The 23106-nt window shown below is 47.6% G+C and overlaps 1 protein-coding gene across 1 annotated transcript in view; it reads left to right on the top strand.

The window, feature by feature from the left end:
- The first annotated feature begins 2885 nt into the window (after window positions 1-2885).
- The window catches only part of SYN3 (synapsin III), a 456321-nt gene continuing 436100 nt past the window's right edge, over window positions 2886-23106 (top strand). Inside the window, exon 1 of the mRNA XM_060025558.1 lies at window positions 2886-2932. The gene's annotated coding sequence lies outside the window, so the exon portion shown is untranslated. The remainder of the gene's footprint in view (window positions 2933-23106) is intronic.

Raw genomic sequence — 23106 nt, 5'->3', positions numbered from 1 at the left:
CACAATAAAAAAATAATTTTCTTTGCCAAAATTTGCCTGGTTTCTCAACTAAACCTCTATCTCACTCCCTGTTTCCTCTTTTCTTCTTTGTTTAAAACTGACACTAGTGAGGTCTTTTGAATTTATAGACCCAGACAAGAACACCCTTTCCATTTTTCCCCAAGTAAGTTTTCTGTGCCTATTTGAAAACCAATATTAAAAAAAACTATTGTTATGATATAACTCCAAATGTTAGAGTTGGGAGGAGTCTTGGAGGAGCACTACTCTGAGCTCCTCATTTTACGAGGGGGGAAACTGAGGCTTAGAAATGATATGCCAGGTGGGTCAAGGCAGAGACTGGCCAAATGCCATCAAAGACTATGCTATGCTCCCTGAGTTGAGATTTCCTTGGTCCTCTTATGTCCAACTATTGTCACCAACTGTGTCTGGACAGAAACCATTCAGGAAGTTTCTTGAAGGACCTGAGATATTATCTAATCCAGAAGTGATAAGTAGTGGCGAAAGGAGCAAATCCTACCCCATACATAGGTTTGATTTTGCCCAACAGTCCTGGCCAAATTAGAATTAAATTAATTGCCAAATTAAAAAATCTGGAGATTTAACATAATCTGAATTTCTGGCTCCTTAATAAAAATCAGATCATCTGGCGACTCAGGGTCCATGTTCCCCCATGGCAAAACCCAGCTCTTGCAAAGTAACGACTGCTCCTTAGACAGGTGGGCACACCTCAGTGCGCCACAGCGCCCACCCCTCCCTGTTCTATCACACCCTGCCGACCTCGCTTGCTACATTACTGCCTGTCCCCATTGGTATTAGAGTGTGCGATCCTTGAGCTAGTCTTATTCGGTCTTAGTTACTAAAGTTGCATCACTCCTTCTTATGGACTGAGGTCGCTGAGTAAAGGTGACCATGCAATAAGTGGAAGACGTTGGAAGAGAACCTTGCAAAGGCTCAGCCCTTGTTTCTCCTCTCTTCTCACACTGCATGCTCTCTCTAGGTGATTCCACACAGCCCAGGTCAGGGCACCCCAATGCACATCTCCAGCCACAGACACTTGCCTGTGCTCTGGACTTGTATATCCAGCCACCCACCTTGGGCAAGTCGCTTAACCTTTCAGTGCCTTCATTTCCTGATCTGTAATATGGGGACAGTGAGAGTACTTTTCCGCCATATCGTTATTATGAGAATTATACAGACAATTGTTAATATATGTGAAAACATTTGAAGAGAGCCTGGCATTGTTGTTATAGGATGTCTAACAGGTCGCTCGAATGTCAACAAGAGAGCCTTCATTTCCCTCTGCCTCCAGCCTGTTCCTCTGTAGTCTTCCCCATGTTGGCAATAGCACCATTATCCCATGGGTAGCTCAAGGTAAACACCTAGGAGACATTCTTCATTCATCCATTTTCCTCATCCCCTAAATCCAATCCATCATCAAGCCTTTTCATGATACTCTCAAAATGTATTTCAATCAGGCCACTCTCCCCATCTCTGCTGTCACTGCCTTGGTCTAAGCCCCCATCATCGCTTGCCTGGACTTCTGTAATAGCCTCTTTGCTATGCACTGAATTATGTACCAGCCCCCGGCCCCCCATTCATACCGAACCCATAGTGTGATGATATTTGGAGATGGGGCCTTTGGTAGGTAATCAGGTTTAGATGAGATGATGGGGATGGGGACCTCACAATAGGATTCGTGTCCTTAGAAGGAGAGATACCAGAGAGCTTGCTCTGTCTCTACCCACCATGTGAGGACATAGGGAGAAGGCAACAGTCTACACGCCAGCATGAGAGCTCTCACCAGAAACTGACCCTGCTGGTGCCTTGATCTTGGACCTCTAGCTTCCAAAACTGCGAGAAAATATATTTCTTTGTTTAAGCCACACAGTCTACAGTATTCTGCTATGGCAGCGCAAGCAGAATAAGACTAAGACACCTCCTAACTGGTCGCCTTGCTTCCATTGTTTCTCTTCTAAAATCCATTCTCCACACAAAAAGCCAGAGTGGTCTTTTAAAACTGTCACAGTCCTGCTCAAAACCCTTCACTGGCTTATTTTTGTCCTTACCACGAAACTGGAGCTCCTCACTCTGGCGCACACGGCTCTGGGTGACTTAGCTTCCGTCCACCTCTCTGGCCATGGCCCACTCTCCGCCTGCTCAGTGCACTGGGCCATCCTAGAATACAGTTCCAGCCTCAGAACCACGGAGCATTTGCTGCCCCCTGTCCTCAATGCTCTTCCTCCAGCCCTGGAATCGCTTTTATCCTCCATCTCCTGGTTCAAAGTGGCCTCCGGGACCATCCCATTTATAGCATCCCCGGCTCCCTTTCTTAATCACCCCCACCCATAATGCTCACAACAATCTGACATCTTTTTATGTGTTTATTGGCATATAGCCTTCCCCAACCCCTACCTCACGCAAAGTCCGTGTGGGCGAGAGACTTCGTCTAGTTTCCCCATGCACCCCTGGCGTTAAGTGCCTAGCACACTGCCTGAGACATTTGCGGTGGGATTTCTGAAGGAGCCTCTTGAGGGCCAGGGAGGTCAAGTGACTTTCTCAAAGCTGGCTTCCAGGGATTCTGCACTCTTCACACTCCCCGAGGGGCGTCTAGACGCTCTTGGGATGGAGAATTATTACCTTTCTCGGCTGCCTGAGCCGTGTGAGAGCTGCGTCTAGAAGTACTTTTCCGGCTTGAAGAGACGAGGAGCTGGGTGGGTGAAGGCAGGAGGGGCGGCAGGGCTGGAGCCTCCTGTGGGCGGGGCCTGGCTGCCCGAGCCAATGGGGCGCTGCGGCGCGGGGAGGCCGGGCGGCCAAGAGGAGACGCTAGCGCGCGGTGGGGGGCGGAGGTTGAGTTCCCGCACCCGAGCGGATCAGCAGGCGGGCGCCGCGGCATAGGCACCCACCCAGCTCTTGATTCCTGGTGGCTCGCACGGTAAGCAGAGCCCGCAGCGAAGTAGACTTTGTGGGTTTTCTGGCAGCAGGGAGTCCCCGCCACTTCCCGCCGGGGCTGTTGGTGGCGTCCTGGCGCCAGGCTGAGTCCCCGGGCGCTCCGGCTGTGTGCCGCGGGATGCCGGCGCGCGGAGGGGCCCGGCAGGGAGGCGAGGAGCCGCCGCGCCACGCTGCCTCCCCGGGCTGCTGCTGCCTGGTCCCGGGGCCGACCCTGGGATAGACAGGTCCTCGTGCGGGGATGCCTGAGGGGCCCGGGAGCCAGAGGGTCTCAGGATAGTGGCTTCCAAGAGAATCTCCACCCAGCGCCGGGGCCCAGGGAAGAGCTTGCGGGTAGCTGGCGACCGCAGGGGCCGGACTTTGCTCTGCCTAGGTCTTCAGACGCCTCCTGACCTGTTGTCCCGGGGCTAGGAGTCAGATTTGTCAAGCCATTTCCTATTTCCAGGTCTCCTGGAACTCAGGAGAAATCTCAGAGCGGTTTTCTGGCCAAGCTAAGAGCAGAGAGACTAGCACTTTATGCAGCGCCCCGTGTATTTATTCAGCATTTATTGGGGTCCTATTGCGTGACAGACACTGTGCTAAGCCCTAGCGTCAGGAAGAAGTGCCTTGGAGGAGCTCCTGGGGCTAAGAAGGACAATACGAGGAACAATTACAGTGCGCTGTAGTACAGGGGATGTTACGAGAGGGGAGGGGAGGGGAGGGAAGGGGAGGACCATGAGCAAGCCAGGAAGGCGTCTGAGAGGAGGTGACTATTGAGTGGGGACTGGAGGAGTAGGAGGGTTTGCCAGGCTGAAAGCTGTGTGGACTGGTTTGTGTGTGTGTGTGTGTGTGTGTGTGTGTGTGTGTGTGTGTGTGTGATGGGATAGCAGGAATTCCAGATAGATTTTCCTGTGCAAAGGTAAAGAAACTGAAAAAGGCCAGTATCCTGACTTAGAACATCAGATAATCCTATATCAGCTAATCAAATAGGACCACAAAAGGTGGGTAGGAAACGAGCTGTTAACATGGCAGGAGCTAAAACATGCACAGAACTTAAAATGCAGCCTTAGACTATATAGAATATTGTCCTGGGGTCAAGAAGGGCAGTGGAAGAATTCTGGCAGCTCTGTGGACAATGGATGGAGACTGGAGCAGTAGAAAGCTGGTAAGTTGTAGTTCATATTTTGGATGGGGCTGCAAATACTCCGATCCTAAAGGCAGCCCCATCTGCCCAGGAGCCCTGCTCCCTGGCTTCCAGGCATGGATCATTCAGGCAGGGAGATGTTGCCCATGTGATTGCTTGCCTCTGCAACCTGCAGATCATTTTTATATTGTTTCTGGAGGCTTTGACCTGGACCTTGTCATCAGGGATGCCCCCTGGAGGACTGTGAAGGGTACCTCTGCCTGCCCTTTCTGATGTGGTTTCCCCTCTCCCTGGGCTCCTCCTTCTGCTTCACAGAGACACAGCCTCAGCTGTTAGAGGCTGTCGTGAAGAGCAAGGTCTTGCCGGGGAGTCAAACCCGAAAGTCACTTTAACCATGTGTCTTGGGGACATTATCAACCTTTCTGAACCTCAGTTTTCTGACTTAAAAGGAAGTCATCATCCCCACCTGTCATCGGTTGGGTTCCCTGGAAAAAGACTTGGAGGCTCTGAGAGTTGTGTGTAGGAGGATTCTTGGGGAATGGTCTCCGTCTCCAAGGGAGGGGGTGGTGAGGGAAGCAGGATGGGGCAGAGGGAGAAGTTGGTCTGTGATGCAGAGCAAGAGAGGCCTCAGTGGATCTTCTGAGGCATGGGGCCAGGCCTTTGAAACCCCATGTTGACCAGCCAGTGGGGGCAGGCTGCCCCCAGGGAAGGGGGCACAACTTTGGCTGTCCTTCAGCAGGACAGTTCCTGAAGCAGAACTCAGCTGGGAGCCATGCATAGCCAACACTCCCAGCAGCCGGCACAAGGGAGTAAGTGGTGCCTCGGTCTTGGGGGGACCGAGAACTGTAGCACGGCAGCCACCTTACAGCATGGGCTTGGGAAGTGGCTGAGATGACTGACAGAAGGTGCGCAGTGCAGAACAGGCATTTAAGAAGTGTTCCTTTTCTCATCTTTAAACTTCTTGCCTGTGCCTGAAAATGGATTTTGGAGTTTGAATTGAGTAGATCAGCTTCTGTGAGGAAAGAACCTTTCATGATAATGGCCACAATGACTACTATTGAGTGTCTGTTTTGCATATGCATTCTCTCCTAGCTACCCAGTAATACTCCAACTTAGGTACTTTTATTCTTATTTTACAGTTACATGTACAGTTAGTGTTTTCTAAAACCCAACAGAGTAGGTGTCCTTTTGCCACAAAATAATAACAATAACGACAACAGCAAAAATGATAATGACTTGTTACAGCCTATGCAGTGATTTCATAGGTGGATTGATTAAGTAATTAATAATTAAGTCATCAATGCGCATTGAGTGTCTCCTAAATGGTCGGCACTGTCCTAGGCGCTGGGAATACAGTTCTGTCTGTTAGGGTAGACAGAGACTGACATTAAATGCTTTGATTCCTCCAAAGCAAACATTGAAGGATGGACCGTTGCATAGCCAGGGTGTGATGGAGAGTAACAGGCTGTCTTCCCAATTGACTCTTTCTCACCCTTCGGTTTCAATATAACCACCTCAAAAAGGCCTTTTGGACCATCCTGTGAAAAGCAGTTCCCCTCTCTTTTACTCCCCCTTCATCACACTTGCTTATACATTTTATTTACTTCCCTGTCATTGGTCGTCCCCACTAGACTGAAGGCTCCAGGAGATCATACATCACTTTATCCTAGCACAGTGTTTAGCATGTATTTATTGAATGAGTGAAGTGAATGAAGGGTAGATCTGCTTAGAAGAGTGGTATCACCAGTAAGAGATATTTACACTGAGATCTAAGGGATGAGGAAGATCCAGCAATGCCAAGGTCAAGAGGCAGAGAGAACAGCTTGTTCAAGGACCACGAGGTGGAGGAATGGAGCATGGCATGATTGGGGAGCAACCTGAGATGAATTTGGAGAAATAGATGGTGCCTTGGAAGGTCATGCTGAGCTTGGATTTTACTGAAAGTGCAATGAAAAGTCAGTGAGGGATTTTAAGCCTAGTAATGACCTGGCGTTATAAATACAGTATATAATTGTTTGTTGTCTGTCATGCCTCTGGCAGGCAAGCTCCGTGAAGAAAAGTGCTCAGTAAATATTGCTGAAGTGAATGGGTGATGGTGTTTATGCAGCTACCAGGTGAAAAACAGAGTAGGGAGAAGAATGGGACCCTGTCACAAATGGGGAGTTTGGTGAGAGAGGTGTTGGTATCCTGGCTGCAGGCTAGCAATAGTGTTGGAAAAGTAGAAGAATTGGAGCTGTATTTGGGGTGTTAAATGGACAGGACTTGCTGATACATTACGTGTCAGGAATATGGGAAAGGGAAGGGTCAAGGATGACCCCCCAGGTTTATGGTTCAAGATTGGGTGGATGTCAGATGTCCATCAACAGGGTAATGGATAAACAAAATGTGGTAAATACTTACAATGGAATATTACTCAGCCATAAAAAGGAATGATGTACTGATACATGCTACCATGTGAATGACCCTTGAAAACATGCTAAGTGAAAAAAGCCAGACACAAAAGGTCACATATTACATGATTCTGTTTATATGAAGTATTCAGAATAGGCAAACCCACAGAGACAGAAAGCAGGCTGGTGTTGGCCAGGGGCTTGTGCAGAGAGGGAAGAAGGCTAAGTGGGGCATGACTGTGTAAAGGGTAAGTGGTTTCCTTTTAGGGTGATGAAAATGTTTTGGTACTAGGTAGAGGTGCTGGTTGCAGAATATTGTGAATGTATTAAATGCTACTGAGTCGTATACTTTCAAAAGGTTAATTTTACTTTATACGAATTTCACCCCAATTACCAAAAAAAAAAAAAAAAAAAAAAAAAAAAGATTGGTGGATGGGAGCACCAGAGAGTGGAGATGCGGAACAGGCTGTGGTCAGGGGAGAAAATCCACATGCTCTCTTGGAGATGGCCTGGAAGACATCCACACAGAGCCTAGGGGGGACATCTGGACTGGAGAAATAAATAAGGGAGTTGTCAGCACTTAGATGTCAGCCAGTAAAATAGGTGGAATCTAGGGAGAGAGAGAGTGTAGAGGAGCACATCCGAGCCTGGATCATTCTTTAATTTGATCCTCATAACTGCCTATGAGGAAGGTGCTCCTGTTCTCATTTTCAGGTGAGGAAACCAAGGCCCCCTAAGAATGAACTTGCCCAAGGTCAGACAATTTGTTCCTGTCTTTCCCCTGGCTTCCAGTCCTTTGCCTTTCACACCTCAGCGTGATGCTATTTAGAACTTCAGCAAAGACCTTCCCTCCCTTCCTCCCTCCTGCCTCCCTCCTTCCCTCCTTTCTTTCTTTCTTTCTTTCTTTCCTCAGTCATGATTGAGTACTCACATGTGGCAGGCACTGTGCTGGGCATATGTTGGTGAAGGTAGAAATGGCTCTAATCTTGTGGAATTTACCTAGTAAACAAGCAGCTGCAGTCCACTGATACAGGGGACCATAGGAGCCTGGAGCAGGGGCGTCTGTCCTAGATTTGGGGATGGGAGGAGGCTTCCTAGAGAAAGTGACAGCTAAGCAGAGATCTGTAGCAGAAGCAAAAGAACTGAGCCTGAGAAAGAGAATGATTCTCTGGAAGGTTCATGATCCCTGAACACCTGCTATGGGAATTCCCTATTCTTTTCACTCTCCAGTTCTTCACATGTTACTGGCATTTTCCAGCTCATCCAGAATGTCTGTCTTTTCTATAACCCTGGAGGCAATAAGTAGACAAATAGCTCGGTTTGATTTCAAGTGGAAGCTTCAAAGGAGTAGCAAGGTATGGTGCAAACAGCCTGGCTTTCAAAGCCGGGCTCCATCTCTGAGCAAATGACTTAGTCTCTGAACCTTACTTTCTACACCTGTGAAATTGAGCCAGTCACATCCACTGCTCAGTGCAGGAAGTAAATGAGATGATGTAGTAACATATTGGGCACATAATAAATGCTCAGAAAAACGTCGTCTCATTTATCTTTTGGAGAGGAAGCTTTTCTGAATAGACCAGTGGTCTCCACACTCTGAACACTGTTTAAAATATAGAAATCCATGCATCCTCTGAAGAATCTAATTCAGATGGTTTGGGGTGGAACGTAGCAATCTGTATGTTTAGAAAGCACCCCAGATGATCCTGATAAAAGCAAGATCCAGGAACCACTGGCTTAGACCAAATGCTTGAAGTCTTTGCTATGATGTACACAAAAGGGTTAAGCACCTAGAAGCAGATAATGCCTTCTAGGAATTATTAGCCAATGACGGTGCTGACCGATGATGTAATGCCTTTGGCTGGCACTCTATTGGTTAAGTGTATTGTTTCTCTTGCTTCAGCTGTGTAAGGAGTAGAGCTGGAGCCCAAGGGTTAATAATTCTGTGGCAGCACATAGAGCTATTTTTTCCCCATTTCTCTTCTGCTAGGTGTGAGTGTGTAGCGTGGCTCAGCTGGCTGCTGCCTTTCTTCCAGTAAATAGCTGCACCTTCCTCCTTACCTCTTCCTAAGCAGAGCACATGTCTCCATAGTACTCCGGAGCGGGGTGATCAGGATTGTTTAGGGAAGAGAGAGCCCTCTCAAAGTTCCACGCAGCAGTCTCTCCTGGCCACTGGGGATGGGCACAGCTCCAGCGGCTCTGACCCGAAGAGGTCCCACTGGATGAACTGCTAAACGGCCACCTGCTTCTGAGCATTGTTCAACCTGGTGGGATCCTCGCAACCGGGAGGTAAGCCCCGGGTTTTGGAAGGAAGAGTGGACCTGGAGGAGAGGAGCCTTGGGGCAGTGGGAGGAAACAGGCACAGGCTCCATGCAAAGCTGCCCGCACGTGCGGTGTGAGCTGGGCCAGGACGGTCTCCCTGTGTGTGTCTATTTACTCAAGAACACAACGTGGGGCTTAGATTAGGGAGACACTGGTGGGGAGTGTGTTGGCCAGGCACTATCCACAAGCGTGCTCTCGAAGTAGCTTTCTGCCAAATGCCTCTGGGAGAGGAATGCTTTTCTCTGGGGGTCTGGGGCAGGAGGCGGGGCATCAGGTTAGCACTGTCTCCCTGAGCCAGCTGTCACCCGGGCCCTTCTGTATCTTGCCTGGGCTTCCTCTTCAGTGTTCCCACTCAGCTGAGTGGCCCTTGGTGGACTCTGGGCTGAGGTTTCTCCAGAAATACCTAAATGGTCTCAGGGATTTTTGATTGTGTTTTTTAGGGGGACCTTTGGATCCCTGACCCTTGAGTTATGGGTGTGCCTTCGTGAATTTGGGCATGTTCCTAATTGTCCCATGCTGGAGCTCTTAGGGGTGGTGGGAGGGAGGGAATTATTTTTGTATTATGACAGTGCAGTTGTGAGGATTTTCCTGTTTGTGTGTAAGGGGGCATGCGTCACTGCCCTGACCTGAGGCTTCTCACCTTGCCCAGAGAGGATCCTAACGCAGTGTGTCTGCCCCAAGGTGTACAAACTGAAAAAAGTCAAAATGGGGAGGGGAAACGGGAGCAGAGTAACTGGGAAGGGCTGCTAGCAAGAAACTACTCATTTCACAGGGAATTCAGGGAAACCTTGCATTTCGTGGATAAACTATGACGCTTCGTCTCTCTTGCAGCCCTCCCCCAAATTGGTAAATAAAAAGTTCCATTGTTTTTATTTTTCAGAATTTGGTTATACATGGAGTGTCCCCAGTTTATTTAGGGAGAGCAGAGCCCGCAAAGGTTTCTCTCCATGTCTTGTATGACCCCTGGCGTCTGCCACCCTGTGTTCTGGGTCAGGCTTTGCGTGACATGTAGGTTCTTGGGCAAGTCACTGTGCCTCTCTGAGCCTCAGTTCCCTCGTTGTCAATCACAGAGGTAGGAGGGGGTCGGACTAGCTGACTCTTAGAGCCCTTCCTCTCTGGCTGTCTGTGCTCTGCATCATGAAAAGCCTCAGAGTCTGAGTCTGTTGATTAAGTGGATTGGGTGTGGGTAAAGGATGTTTGCATAAAGGGACACGTAGCCTGTGTCCTCTGGGTGCTGGGGGCTTCACACACATTTTAACTCATGTAACCCTCCCAGTAGACCTGGCAGGAGGGGGGATGTACAATCTAAAGATGTGAAAATCGAGGTTGAAGGAGTTCAGTGACTTACCCAAGATCACCATTCAGTGAATGCTGACAGGGGTATTTGTGCTGGTCACTATACTGGGATGGCGGTACGTGGCACGATAACGGGAGGGCTGGAGCTGGAATCCTCATCTATCTTTGCTTCTTTGTGTGCTCTTCATTCTACTAGAAATCACGCACTGATTTTCAGATCTACTAATTCAGCCAGATTATTGTGGATTATCCAGTTGACTGTCTGGGACAGCAGGCGGTCCCTGGATCTGAAAGGGACTTTACAATCCTTTGAACCAGGCCCCTCAATTTATATCTGGGAAAATGAAGGTCTAGAGAAGTTAGGTTACCTGACTCACTCAGTGAGTCAACAGATGGCAGGGATGACTCCTTGCCTTAGGTGTTTGAAGTGGTATTATTAGTAAAGAGTTTGTTTAAACCTTCATTTGAGAACTTTGGGATCATTTCAACTTAGTTATTCTTACCTCCAGGCCCTTTTGAAGTGCCAGAGGGTTGGAGTAAGACTCATTGAGCACCTACTGTGCGCTTGATGTTGAGGCAGGTGTCTGAGACACGGATGAGGTTGGTAAGCAAGCAAAGCGGGAGACCTGGTCAGTTTCCCTGGAGAGACTCAGGATACAAGCTGTGTTTCACGAGCGTCCAGTTCACAGGTCAGCAGTCTTTCCCAGTGGAGGGGCTGCAGCCCTGACCCTTTGTCTCCGCATGTGGCTGGCACCTAATTTATACCACTGTAAGAACACTTGCCACATGACATGAGATCTCCGTTCTTCCTCTTCACAGCTAGGCTGCGTGTTTCCAGGGCACAGCTCCCAAAATGTAGGACCTAATCAGTGGAGCCACCTTGTGGGGAGGTGGGTGTCAGTATATTGGATGTGCAGAGATGTACACCCAGAAGTAAAAGCCATCGAGTTATTATTAAAAAGGGCAGCGCAGATGTGTGACGCTTTTCTTGATCACTATAACGTTAAGAAAGAATCATCCTAATAGCAGGCTTCAAATATCCTAACGATTATCGTAGGAAAGAGGGGTTATAATTGTTCTGCAGGGCTGGAGAGCAAAGCCAGCAGCCATGGGTGGATGTGGAGGGGAGCAGGTAGCAGGTAAATGCAGGAAGAGGGTGCTGATGGTAGCAGTGGTCCAGTGGGTAGGACCACTGTCATCAGAAGTGTGTGGTAACCTTCAGGCATTGCTGCCCTGGCAAAGAGTAGCATTTGGTAGTCTCTGATTTCCTATCTGGATCTAAGATTTCTTGATTACCTATCAAGCAGGAGTGAATGAGAGGAGGCCAGAGGTAGAGTAGAGCTGCGTCTGACTCATATTTAGATTCCAAAGCCATAGTGTGGGGTGGAAATCATTCATAACCAAAATACCTTTGAAAATATTTTCACTGCCCCCCAAATTGCATTATACATGGTTTTTGTGTATGCAACTCTGAACAATAATTCCTGTGCCAACTAGTATGTAAAACACTGACCAAGACTAAAAGAAGTCACAAAATGAAATTTATATGCAGTTGTGGGGTTTCATACTGCTCTGTCTTGAAGGTAACTGCAAAATTTCTAACTGGCATAAAGTGGGGGGATAGAGAATTCTCAAGGTGTTCGTGTTTGCTTGCAGGGTTTATGCCATTGTTTTGGATAAACAGCCTCTAATACTTCATACAGGTAACTCTTTTTAAATGATAATGAAAATTAAATGAGACAATATATGTGGGTACCCTGATCTGAGTTACAGAGCAGACGCTGAGTACACTTTTACTGGAAGGTACTCAGCCGCTTGCTTTAGCAGACTTGCTGATGCTGGTCTTTGAAAAGTTTTAGTGAAGAACTTGGTCAGCTGTGTCCAGGCTGGCATTTCCTACTTGAGGTTGGCATGTCTGTTTGGCTTCTCTGGACAGTGCTCACCGTCATGCCTCTGACTATTCCTTCTAAAATTCAAAGTGGGAAAAGAATGAGGTTGGACGCTACACAGACCTGAGTTCAAAGCACCGGCCATTGCCTGTACATGTGTGACATTGGGCATGTTACTTAACCTCTCTGTGTTTGGGTTTTTTCACTTATGAAAATGGGATCCATAGACCCCACCGTGCAGGATGGATGGAGGGTTAAATAAGAACCTTTAGAGAGTGCCTGGAACATGTAGAGTAGGTGTCCTCTTAAGTGCTGATTTATTCCTTCTCCTTAGAAGGGTGTTGAGGAGAGGTGGTGTATTTTTTCTTTCTTCAATCTCATCTCCAACTCCTTTGCCCACATTAGTAGATGCCCACTTCTAGATGGCTTTTTACAAGCCCGTAGGAAACCCCATGTGGCCTTACTCTAAGAATGAGCGTGCTTACAGCCTTGCCCTGTCCTAGCTCATCCTCATGCTAGTTACCTAACCAAGCACCCAGAAGGCTGCACTTAGAAGGGAGATGTTGAGCTTAAATCATTTTTAAAGCACCAATAGCTGAACTAAATATTCTAGGCTGGGGCTGCTTTACTCAGAGGCCAAGTGGGCAGGTGATTTGAGGGATGCTACAAAGAAGCCAAAGTATGTCTCCAAGTTCAAAGCATTGGGAATTCCATCATTGAATATTCATCTCTTGGGTTTATTCATTAATCATTTAACAGATATTTATGGAGCTCTTATCTTGTGATAGGCAGTGTCCTAGATGCTGAGGATGAGCGGTACAGACAAGATTCCTACCCTTGTGGATCTTATATTCTGGTGGGGAAACAGAAAATAACCATAAAGCACATCCAGTGAGATGTCAGTTAGTGATGAGTGCCATGAATTAAAATGAAACAGTATAAGGGCAGGGGAAATGCCATTATAGAAAAGTCAGTTAAAGAAGGTCTCTCTGAGAAGTTGATATTTGAGCAGAGGCATGAAGGAGGTTTAAAAATGGGTTTTTGGAAATATCTGTGGAAAAGAATTCCAGGCAGAGGATATAGTGAGTGAGCCTCGGGGTAGGTAGAGAGACACAAAAAGGGAGAGTTTGAGAAGATGTGATCTGAGAGGTACCTGAAACCAGATCTGGTGGGGACTCATGGGCTGTGGAGAGAAGTTTGGATTCTATTCTAAGTTGGAGGTTTCGAACAAGGCGGTTACATGGTTTGACTTATTCTTTCAACTCATTTTATTTTTCTAATTGCCATATGATAAAATTGACTTTGCTTTGGCATAGAGTTCTGTGACTTTTGACACATGTATAGATTCATGGAACTACCAACACCTCAGTGAAGACACAGACAAGTTCTTTCATCAAAAAACTCCTTCCTGCTATCCTTTTGTAACCACAAACACCCCACTTCTAACATATGGCAACTACAGCTGTACTTTCCTTCACTACCGTTTTGTCCTTTTGAGAATGTCATATAAGAAGACTCATACAGTATGTAACCTTCTGAAGGCTGGCTTCTTTCCCTCAGCATAATGTCTTCAAGATTCATTCATGTTGTTGGGCATGTCAAGAGTTTGTTCATTCTTATTGCTGGCTAGTGTTCCATTGAATAGACATATCACAGTTTGTCTATCCATTCACCCCTGGAAGGGCACTTGGGTTCTTTCCAGCTTTGGGCAGTTATGAATAGAGCTGTTATAAACATTTGTGTCCAGGTTTTTGTGTGAACATACGTTTTTGCTTCTCTAGGGTAAATAAATACCTAGGAGTTGGATTGCTGGGACATATGGTCAATTTACATTCAGTTTCATAAGAAACTGCCAAACTATTTTCCAGCATGGTTGTAGCATTTTGCATTCCCTTCAGCAGTGTATAAAAGTTCTAGTTGCTCTGTGTTCTTGTCAGCACTTGGCATTTTCAGTATTTTTTATTTTAGCCATTTAGTGGTATCTCACCATGGTTTTAATTTGCATTTCCCTAATGGCAAATGATGTTGAATATCTTTTCATGTGTGTTTTTGCCTTCCTTATATCCTCTTCGGTGAAGTGTCCGTTCAGGTCTATTACCCATTTTTTAAGTTGCTTTTGTGTTTCTTACTCTAGAGTTTTGAGGATTCTTTATATTTTCTGGATATCAGTGCTTTCTTGAATATGTGAGTTATGTTTTTTTAAGGAATCATTCTGAATGCTTTGTGGAAAGGAAGTTGTAGGGGACAAGGGTCAAACTGGAAGGATCAGCAAGTGGACCATTGCAGTAGTCCATGGGCAGAGATAATGTTAGTTTGGACTAAGGTCATTGGGGTGAAAGAGGTGAAAAAGTGGTAAAAAAAAATCTTTTGAAAGTAGAACCATCTGAACTTGGTGATGGATGGAATGTGAGGGAAAAGAGGATTCAAGGATGGCAACATTGCTGGAAGTGCCAAGAATTTAAATATAATTCAGGCATGTTCTCTGCCCTCAAGTAGCTCACAGTCTGGTGAGGGGAGATGTATTGTAAGCAGTTCACCTGGAATATGACAAGGTGTGCTCTCAGAGTTCATGTGAAAAGTCCTGGAGGAGCCCAGGTGACAGAGAAATGGCTAAGTGTAAGTTGTACAAGGCCAGCTCTCTGGGAAGCCTCTCTAAACTTTAGTGTGTATTAGAGTCAGTTTGGGAGGTTGGTAACAATGCAGCTGACTGGGTTCCCACCCCAAAAGTAGGAGGTCTGTGGTCAGCAAGCACCACAAATCATTCTGTGTCAGTGATTGGCCGACCACACTATGAGAAACTCTTGGGGGAGCTAGCTGGGGTGACTTCACAGAAGAAGTGATGTTTGAGGGGAGGTGTCAGTGTTTAGCAGGAATTCTGACTTGGAGAAAGCTGGGGAAAGGGCAGCCAGGCAGAGGGAAAAGCAAAAGCAGAAGCTTGGAAATGATAGAGAATGGCTGGAGCCAAGAGGAAATGTAGGTTGGTGATGATGATGATGATGGTTGAGCAAAGAGTACATGTCTGTTTAGTGATGGGTGGGAGTCATGTGACTTCCTGTGCTCAGTGAGTCTAAAGGGATTGCAGCAACTCATCAGCTCCCTCTTTACTAACAAGGGGCCTGCCAAAGTGAAAGGTACCAAGCAGTCCAAGAGCGGGGTGTGCAGAGGGCCTGCTGTGCTTTCAAAGTCTCCTGTGATGCAGCGCCTTTGAGGAAAGCTGTGGCTACAGTGAACGAGCTGGCTGGCATGGAGTATGCAGAGGTTGGTTGCAGGATGCCCTTTACCCAGTCCTACCCTGGGCCTTCCTCAAAGCTCACAGACTCTGCCTCTCCTTCCTGCACATACGTCATCCTGCCTGCTTTCCAAGGAGGCCAGAGCCACATCTTCCTGTGGCTTAACTACTAATCCATTGCACACTCGCTATGTGCCAAGCCTCGTTCAAAGCACTTCACATGGATTAACCCATTTCATTCTCACAACCAGCCTATGGATGAGATAGAATTATTATCCTTGTTTATAGAATTATTATCCTTGTTTTAGGATGAGCAACGTGAGACACAGAAAGATGAATGACAGGCCCAGGTCACAATGCTGGGAAATAGAAGAGCTGGGATATTAACCCAGGTCGTTTTGACTTCAGAACCGATGCTTTTAACTATTATGCTGCATAAACCCTCCAGGGCATCTTCCGAGTATTCAATAGTAGTAGCAGCAATAACACACATACAATAGTTACTGTGTCACCATTGTGTTATTCTTAGGGTTATTCCCTGTAGGGACTATTTCAGTGATAAAGTTTCCTGTTATGAAGATTTTTCTTTTCCGATTTTAGCCTTTGGGTTAAAACTTACTATTTTTATTCTTTCTTGTCTGGTTAATAAAAACCAGTATGGTATATCTTTTTTGAGGTTTGAAAGAGCAAAATAAAATGTTATAATACATGATGACCCTAAAAGTTGTTGTTGTATGTGAGACTGTTCACCATTATACTAGACGACCCTAGATTATTATGTCTAGAGTTCTTCTAAATCTGTCTTTCCGCTTCAAGTAGCCAGTGTACTTTCCTCCGGCAAAATTCTGATTTGCTGTGTGTGTTTGGCTGAAGTCAGGGAAGGCAAATTACCCAATATACATGCATTGTTTCCTAAGGAAGAATCAATATAACCGGACTGAAGACCTTTTCTCCTTTTGTAAAGTATAGAAAAAGTGCTGTAAACTGGTGGGTCTAGGGCCTTTTCTTCCCTTATTTCAACTGTGTTGTTGTCTTAGGAGTTCTGGTTGCTCTAACAAACTACCATAGACCTAATGCTTAAACAACAGACATCATTCCTCGCAGTTCTGGAACCTGGGAAGTCCACCATCAGTGTGGCTGGGTTCCGTCAGAGTCTGCTTCCTGCTTTGCAGATGGCCATGTTCTTGCTGTGTCCTCGCTGGGTGGAAAACAGGGAGAGAGGACGTAAGCTCTCTCTTGTGTCTCTTCTAATAAGGGCACAGTCCCATCATGAGGGCTCCACCCCCATGACCTAATCACCTCCTAAAGACCTCATCTCCTAGTACCATCACATTGGAGATTAGGGCTTCAATATGTGAATTTGAGGGGGGACACAAACATTCAGTCCATAGTAGTTGGGTGGTTGAATTTGCTGCCTAACCAGCCCCAGGCAGGAGTCATCCCGTTTTACAGAAGAGTCAAGTTAGGAATCTCGGCTAGGAGTCAGGCTAGACTGACAGACAACACAGAAGGAGAACTGCATCATCTGGGAGAGTTTTGAAGGTTCCTGAGCAAAAGGAATATCTGAGCTGAATTTTGAAAGATGAATGGAGTTCACTAACCCCATGGGATTGGGAGGAGCGGGGCGCTTAGAGGAGAATAAAAGAGGATGGTATTCCCGGAAGTGGAAAAAGCATAGGCTGAGGCATAAGACCACGTGGGAGGAAAGTAGATAGGAGTTAGTGGAGATAATGTGAAAGGGTACCATGGTGGGAGAGGAAGCTGGAGCTTCAGCTGGCCGGGCAGGAAGGGTCTCAGAGCTGCATGGAAGAGCTTGGATATACATCAGGGAGCAACTGTGGTGTTTAAGCAGGGCAGTGACATGGTCAGATTTCTGTTTAAAAAAAAGTCTCTGACACTGTATGCTATGGAAATGGATTTGGAGGAGACCTAATTGGATACAGGGAGACAGGAAGGAGGGTTTTACAGTGGTCCATGAAGGAGATTGTGCATGTCTGAACTGGAAGTTGAGGGAGACAAAGAGAGTGGGAAAGCATCCCTTTCATTCATTCCCACACCCAGAACAAACCCCTTTGCTCTATTATGGGACTGTGGGGAGGTGAATCTGATACAAGCCCTGTCCTCAAAACATTTATAACATAGGGACATGGAAGAAACCATTGACAATACAAGAGGTGGGTTCACTCCGTTTCTTTGGCTCACGAATATCTTTTGAATGCCTACCATGTGCCAGCCCTTTCTGGTGGGTGCTGGAGATGTAACAGTGAAAAAAGAAAAACCCAAATCTTTGACCTTATGGGGACCACACTGAAGTTGGGGGGCAGCAGAGAAACAATACACTACAAAAGTAAGATATGTAATATGTTGGATGGTGATAGGTAATTGCAGAGAAAACTGAAGCAGGGAAGGGGAAAAGGAGTGTTGGGAGCAAATTTTTGAAAGGGTATTTCATTAAAGGGCTAAAGGAGGCAAGGGAACATTAATATACAAATGTGGAGGCTGAAACCCCTCCCTGGAGACATTGTGGTTATAGCAGCATTGAGCATGGCCCTTGGGGCCAGACAGACCTAAATTTGAATCCTGGCTCCATCCCATACTGGCTGGGTGACTTTAGACTGTCATCTCACCTCCCTGAACATGGATTTGTTTATCCATATAATGGGGTTGGTGACACCCATCTCCCAGGACTGCCATGAGGCCTCACTGCTCAGCGTGGAGCCTGGCGCCCTGAAAATGCTCATTATATGGTTCATATTCACGATGGCAGGAACGATTCTGGTGGGGCATCGCCAAGGCTTTATGGGAAGGGGGCCCTGGGAGGCGAAACAGGAGTCTAGGAGCAGGATTGCCTTACCAGGGCTCTTCTGCTGTGGGCTCTACAAAACAGTCCTGGGGCCCCAGAGCCGAGAGGCAGGAGAAGTCCCAGAGTAGCCCCAGTTTTCCTCCAGCAGCTCAGGGGTCCTTCACCATCTTTGCTATTCGCAGTACGATCCAGGGAGGGGAGAAAGGCTGAGTTCTAGCCTGACTCCTAGTCGAGATTCCTAACTCGACTCTTCTGTAAAATGGGATGACTCCTGTCTGGGGTCAGTTCTCGGGGGCTACGGGATCACTCAATTCCTCCCTCCACCCCTAATCCCCCTTCTCCAAAAAAGAAGATGCTGCAGCACTCGGGGCAGGGGAACCCTGGGGCTGATGTCATGCCATGTTCTGAAGCCCTTGAAGGTCTCCACCTTTCCTGAGAAGGATTCTGTCCCCAGGCAGGTCCAAACCCCCTGGGAAAGGATATGAGAAAACCTTTCTGTGATTTAAAAAAGTAAGTGGAGGGCTTCCCAGGTGGCGCAGTGGTTGAGAATCCACCTGCCAATACAGGGGACATGGGTTCGAGTCCTGGTCTGGGAATATCCCACATGCTGTGGAGCAACTAAGCCCGTGCGCCACAACTACTGAGCCTGCGCTCTAGAGCCCGTGAGCCACAACTACTGAGCCCGTGTGCCTAGAGCCCGTGCTCCGCAACAAGAGAAGCCACCACAATGAGAAGCCCCTTCGTTGCGCACTGCAATGAAGAGTAGCCCCTGCTCGCCGCAACTAGAGAAAGCCCGTGTGCAGCAATGAAGACCCAATGCAGCCAAAATAAATAAATAAATTTATTTAAAAAAATTTAAAAAAAAATTTAAATAAGTAAAAAAGTAAGTGGAGTTCAGAGAGCATTGGTGGGTGTGAAGGCAAGTCCAGCTTATCTTCAGCAGTTTGACCAGCAAGCGCAGCAGAAACAGCTGTTTTCTGCAGGAGCTGGAGGCCCCCGCTGCCATCTCCATGCGGACTACTGTGCAAAAACCTCCCCTTGCCTGCAAGTGACAGCTGGAGAGGACTCGGGGGCCACACTCTGGAAGGAGTTGGCATCGGCTGCCTGGGGATGTTTGGGTGGAAATCTGATGCTGGGATAGGAAAGCTCTGCTTCCCATGGGCGCTTCCCTCCACCTGTCACATGGTATCAACCATGAGGTATCATAGTGCCTGGCCTAAGGGGGCATTACTGCTGCTTGGCTAAGGCCAGCTACTTCCCCAGCTCAGTTGTTCCTAAAGAGGAAGGAGGGAGGAGGAGAAACAAACAGACAAAACTTGTGGTTCAAGGCCTAGACTGTGAGGTCAGAGGAACCTGATTAGAGTTCCATACCTTCCTTGCTGTGTGACCTTGGGCAAGTTACTGAACCTTTCTGAGCCTTGGGTGCTTCAGCACTAAAATAAAGATACTAGAACCTTCCTCATAGGATTATTAGGAGTATAGGAGAGAGTGAGGGTACAGGTAAAGTGCTTAGTTGAGTGTCTGACATGTAGCAGGAAGTCTGTCCATGTTGCTATTATCAATATAGACTGACAAGTATTATTAGAAATCAGGATAAAGGAAGGTAGAGAAAGAAACCACTTTTCTGTGTCTGGTTCTTTCTGTTGAAAGTGAGAATCAAAGATGCGCATCTGAGTTCTTCAGATCTGAGCTCCTCCTTTTCCCAATGGGAGAAGCCCCTGGGTGCAGGGGTGATGGAATGACTTGCCTAGGGGGATGCTGATTGTGTGGAATGGGGATCCAAACCATCTGGGCCCCATTCTGACTCCACACTGAATCACAGTGACAACTGGGCAAGTTACTCTACCTTTCTGGTCCTCTGCATGGAAAGCAGATAATAACGAAGGATTCCTATTAGGACGAATTGATTGAATATATAAACAGGGCTTAAAACAGTACCTGGCACATAGGAAGCACTATATAAATATTATATATTTATAATATTGTTGCTATTGTTACTATTACAGTTATTGTAGTACTGTTAATATAATTGCTATTAGTTGCTACTATTATTGTTATTATTACCATCATTATCATCATCATCATCATTACTGTTAGGGTCACACAGGGAGCCAGTGGCAGTAGCTACTACCTATTTTAGCAAAAATCTGCATGCTAGCCTTGCCCACACCTGCTTCTTTATGTGAGCATGAGGCTTCCTGCCAGCTTCTCTAGCCTGCAAGAGGGGACTGTGTCCCCATAACTGCAGCTGAGCCCACTGTTCCCAGAACTTTCTGAGTCAGTGCTCTCCAAGGTGAAGGTCACTGCAGAGTCTGTCCCAGAGTGCTGCCTAGTAGGTGCCAGGCTATCAAGGAGCACCCCATTGATGTTGGTGCCCAGGTTGTTGGGAGGAGGGGGGCCAGCAAACCAGGGTATCACAGTGGTTGAAGGGCTACATCTCGAGATAGACTAGACTGATCTAGAGCCAAGATTTAATTTTGCCCCTTGCCCAGTACATGATGTCCTGCCAGTTGCTGAAGCCCCTGAGCCTCAGTTTCCTCATCTGTAAAATGGGGCTAGTAGTTGTATTTGCTTCACAGGGTTATGTGAGGATTAATGAAATGATGCTCTTAATTAAATTAGCTCAGTGCTTGAGCAAGCAGTCAGCCACATGGTGGTTATTAGTATTTTTTTATTTAGGAGAAAAGTACTCCTCAGAGAGGGGGAAGTGAGTGGCTAGCAAGTAGGCACTGATATCCTGAGAATCTTGTATTTTAATTGTGATAATTGTGGAATCAGAAAAAAAAAAAAACACTGGCTGAAGACTTGGGTGACCTATGTTCTGGGCTTGGCCTGGCTTCTACTTTGCTAAGTGACCATAGACAAGTCACTTCCTTGTCTGTACCTAGTTTCCCCATCAGGCAACAAAGTCATGGGAACGGGGGTGCCACACTGTATGGTTCTGTGTGATTTCACAGGTGTCCCTCCACCTCCCCAGGTCCAGCCCCTCCAGGTAACTGTGTTTCTGCCGAGGTATAGCCCGCACTCCCCTGGGGGCCTGGAGTCCTTCAACAGATGATTACCAAGCGCCCAGGGTGCCAATCCTGCATCTGGGTTCTGTGTGAGGTGCGGGAAATAGAGGACTGAGGGGGTCAGGTCCGACAGGAAGTGAAACCATTCCCGCTATAAAGAAAATGCCTCAGGAGGATAGAAGAAGATACAGTTGGTGGGATTGCGGGTCTAGGGTGAACATGAAATGGAGTGGTCGGAGAAGAGCTCTGGGGAAGTGGCATTGGACTTGAGGCCTGGATGACAAGGAGGCAGCAAGGGGGATGAGCCAGGGAAGAACATTCTGAGCAGAGAGAACAGCACGTGCAAAGGCCTGAGGGCAAGGGCAGTGCTGGGGAAGGAGGCTGGCTTGTTCGGGAGACAGAAAAGAGGCCAGTTTGGCTGTGGGCAGTGAGTGAGGGGGAGGGGGCCCAGACGATGTCGGCCTGCAGAAGAAGATTGAATGCCACCCGCACTGAAGGGCGGGAATCAGAGCAGGGGAGCAGGTGGGGAGACAGGGAGGTCAGAGGAGATCTTCCGGCTTGGTCCAGGTGAGGGATGACAGCGGCTCGGACGCTAGCGGTGACCGCGGAGTTGAAAGAAGTAGGTGGATTCAGAGGCTGCGTTGGAGATAAGAGCTGGTGATGGCCTGGGTGTGGGAGGCTCCAGAGGGAGGAATCCTGGCATCTCCTCACATTTCTAGCTTAAAGCACTGGATGGGGTATCTGCTGAGATGGGGAGGATGGAAAAGGGGCAGTATGGGTGGGGGAGATGGCAGGAAAACAGGAGTTCTGTTTTGGACCTCATAAATTTAAGATGCCTAATAGCATGCCTTTGCTCTCCAGAGTGAACTTGCTAAATTCCTCATTAGGGTGGCACCTGGCCACCAGAAGCACCGCCAGGCTGGCCACCTGCCCTGTGGAAGCTTAGGCAGAGGCTGTAGGAGCTGAAGGTGATGAAATTGAGTGCTGCACTGCTTACAGCCTGTGCCCGCTCTGTCTCCCTGTCTCTCTGTTTTTATCTGTGTCTTTTTGTCTCTCTGTTTTTGTGTGTGTGTGTTTCTCTCTCTGTCTCTCTGTCTTTCCATCTCTGTGTTTCTCTGTTTTCTCATCTGTGAATACCTTCATTCAGGTGTTCCAAGTGACTGGTGTTTCCCCTCATTTCAGCCCTTCCTTTGCATCCTCAGGTATGTTGCAGACCTGAGCAAGCCTCCCAAAGATCTCCTTTGTCTCTAGCGGAAGGTTACTTATTTGGCTCCATGTGTTTTCTGACCCAGCAGACAGGACTTGCCACGGCTGGTTCCCAGGCCTTGGCAATGCTGGCATCTCTCCTGGACTCTGGGTGCCCGGCTCTGCCTGCCACCATCTCCAACTCAGTGAGTCTGCAGCAGACTTGGTCACTTCTCCAAACCTGCAGTGACGGGCATGTGCAGGCCTCCGCAGGGACACAGAGCCGCTCTCTTAGTCCTAACTGGTTGGTGAGAAGAGTCAGGGAAGCCTCCCCAGAGTAGAAGAGGTTAAGCTGAGTCAGAGGTAACCAGCTGAAGAATGTAGGAAAGCAAAGTAAGGTCGTGCCAGGCAGAGGGAATGGAAATGTGAAGCGGTTGTGTGGGGGGCAGGGCATACAGGAAGGTGAACCCTAAGCAGATTTGTGTAAATGAGCTAAGTTTAAGGTACCCAAGAAGACAGATTCCAGGCTCATGGAGGCCCAAGGCACCATGACGTGATGGAAAATCGATAGGCCCCAGACAGACCTGGGTTTGCATCCTGATACCGTGGAGGGGCAGTGCTGTCCAGTGGTTACCGCCGTGCCCACCGGAGCCGGGTTGCCTGGGTTTGAATCACAGCTCTGCCCCTTGTCAGCAGTGTAAGTCTGGGCCTCAGTGTCCACATCTGTACAGTGCAGGTAATAACAGCACACCTACCTCATAAGGCTGGAGGAAGGACGGCATGAGTTAATAGGGTCAAGTGCTTAGAACAGTACCTGACAGAACTGTAATGATTACTTACAGGTTGAGTAAAGTACTTATCATCTCTGGACCTCAGTTTCTTTTTCTGTAAAACGGGGTGATTGCACTTCCTGGG

This window comes from Delphinus delphis, chromosome 11 (assembly GCF_949987515.2).
Source record: "Delphinus delphis chromosome 11, mDelDel1.2, whole genome shotgun sequence".
Classification (NCBI taxonomy): domain Eukaryota; kingdom Metazoa; phylum Chordata; class Mammalia; order Artiodactyla; family Delphinidae; genus Delphinus; species Delphinus delphis.
This window is presented reverse-complemented; position numbering and strand designations above follow the sequence as displayed.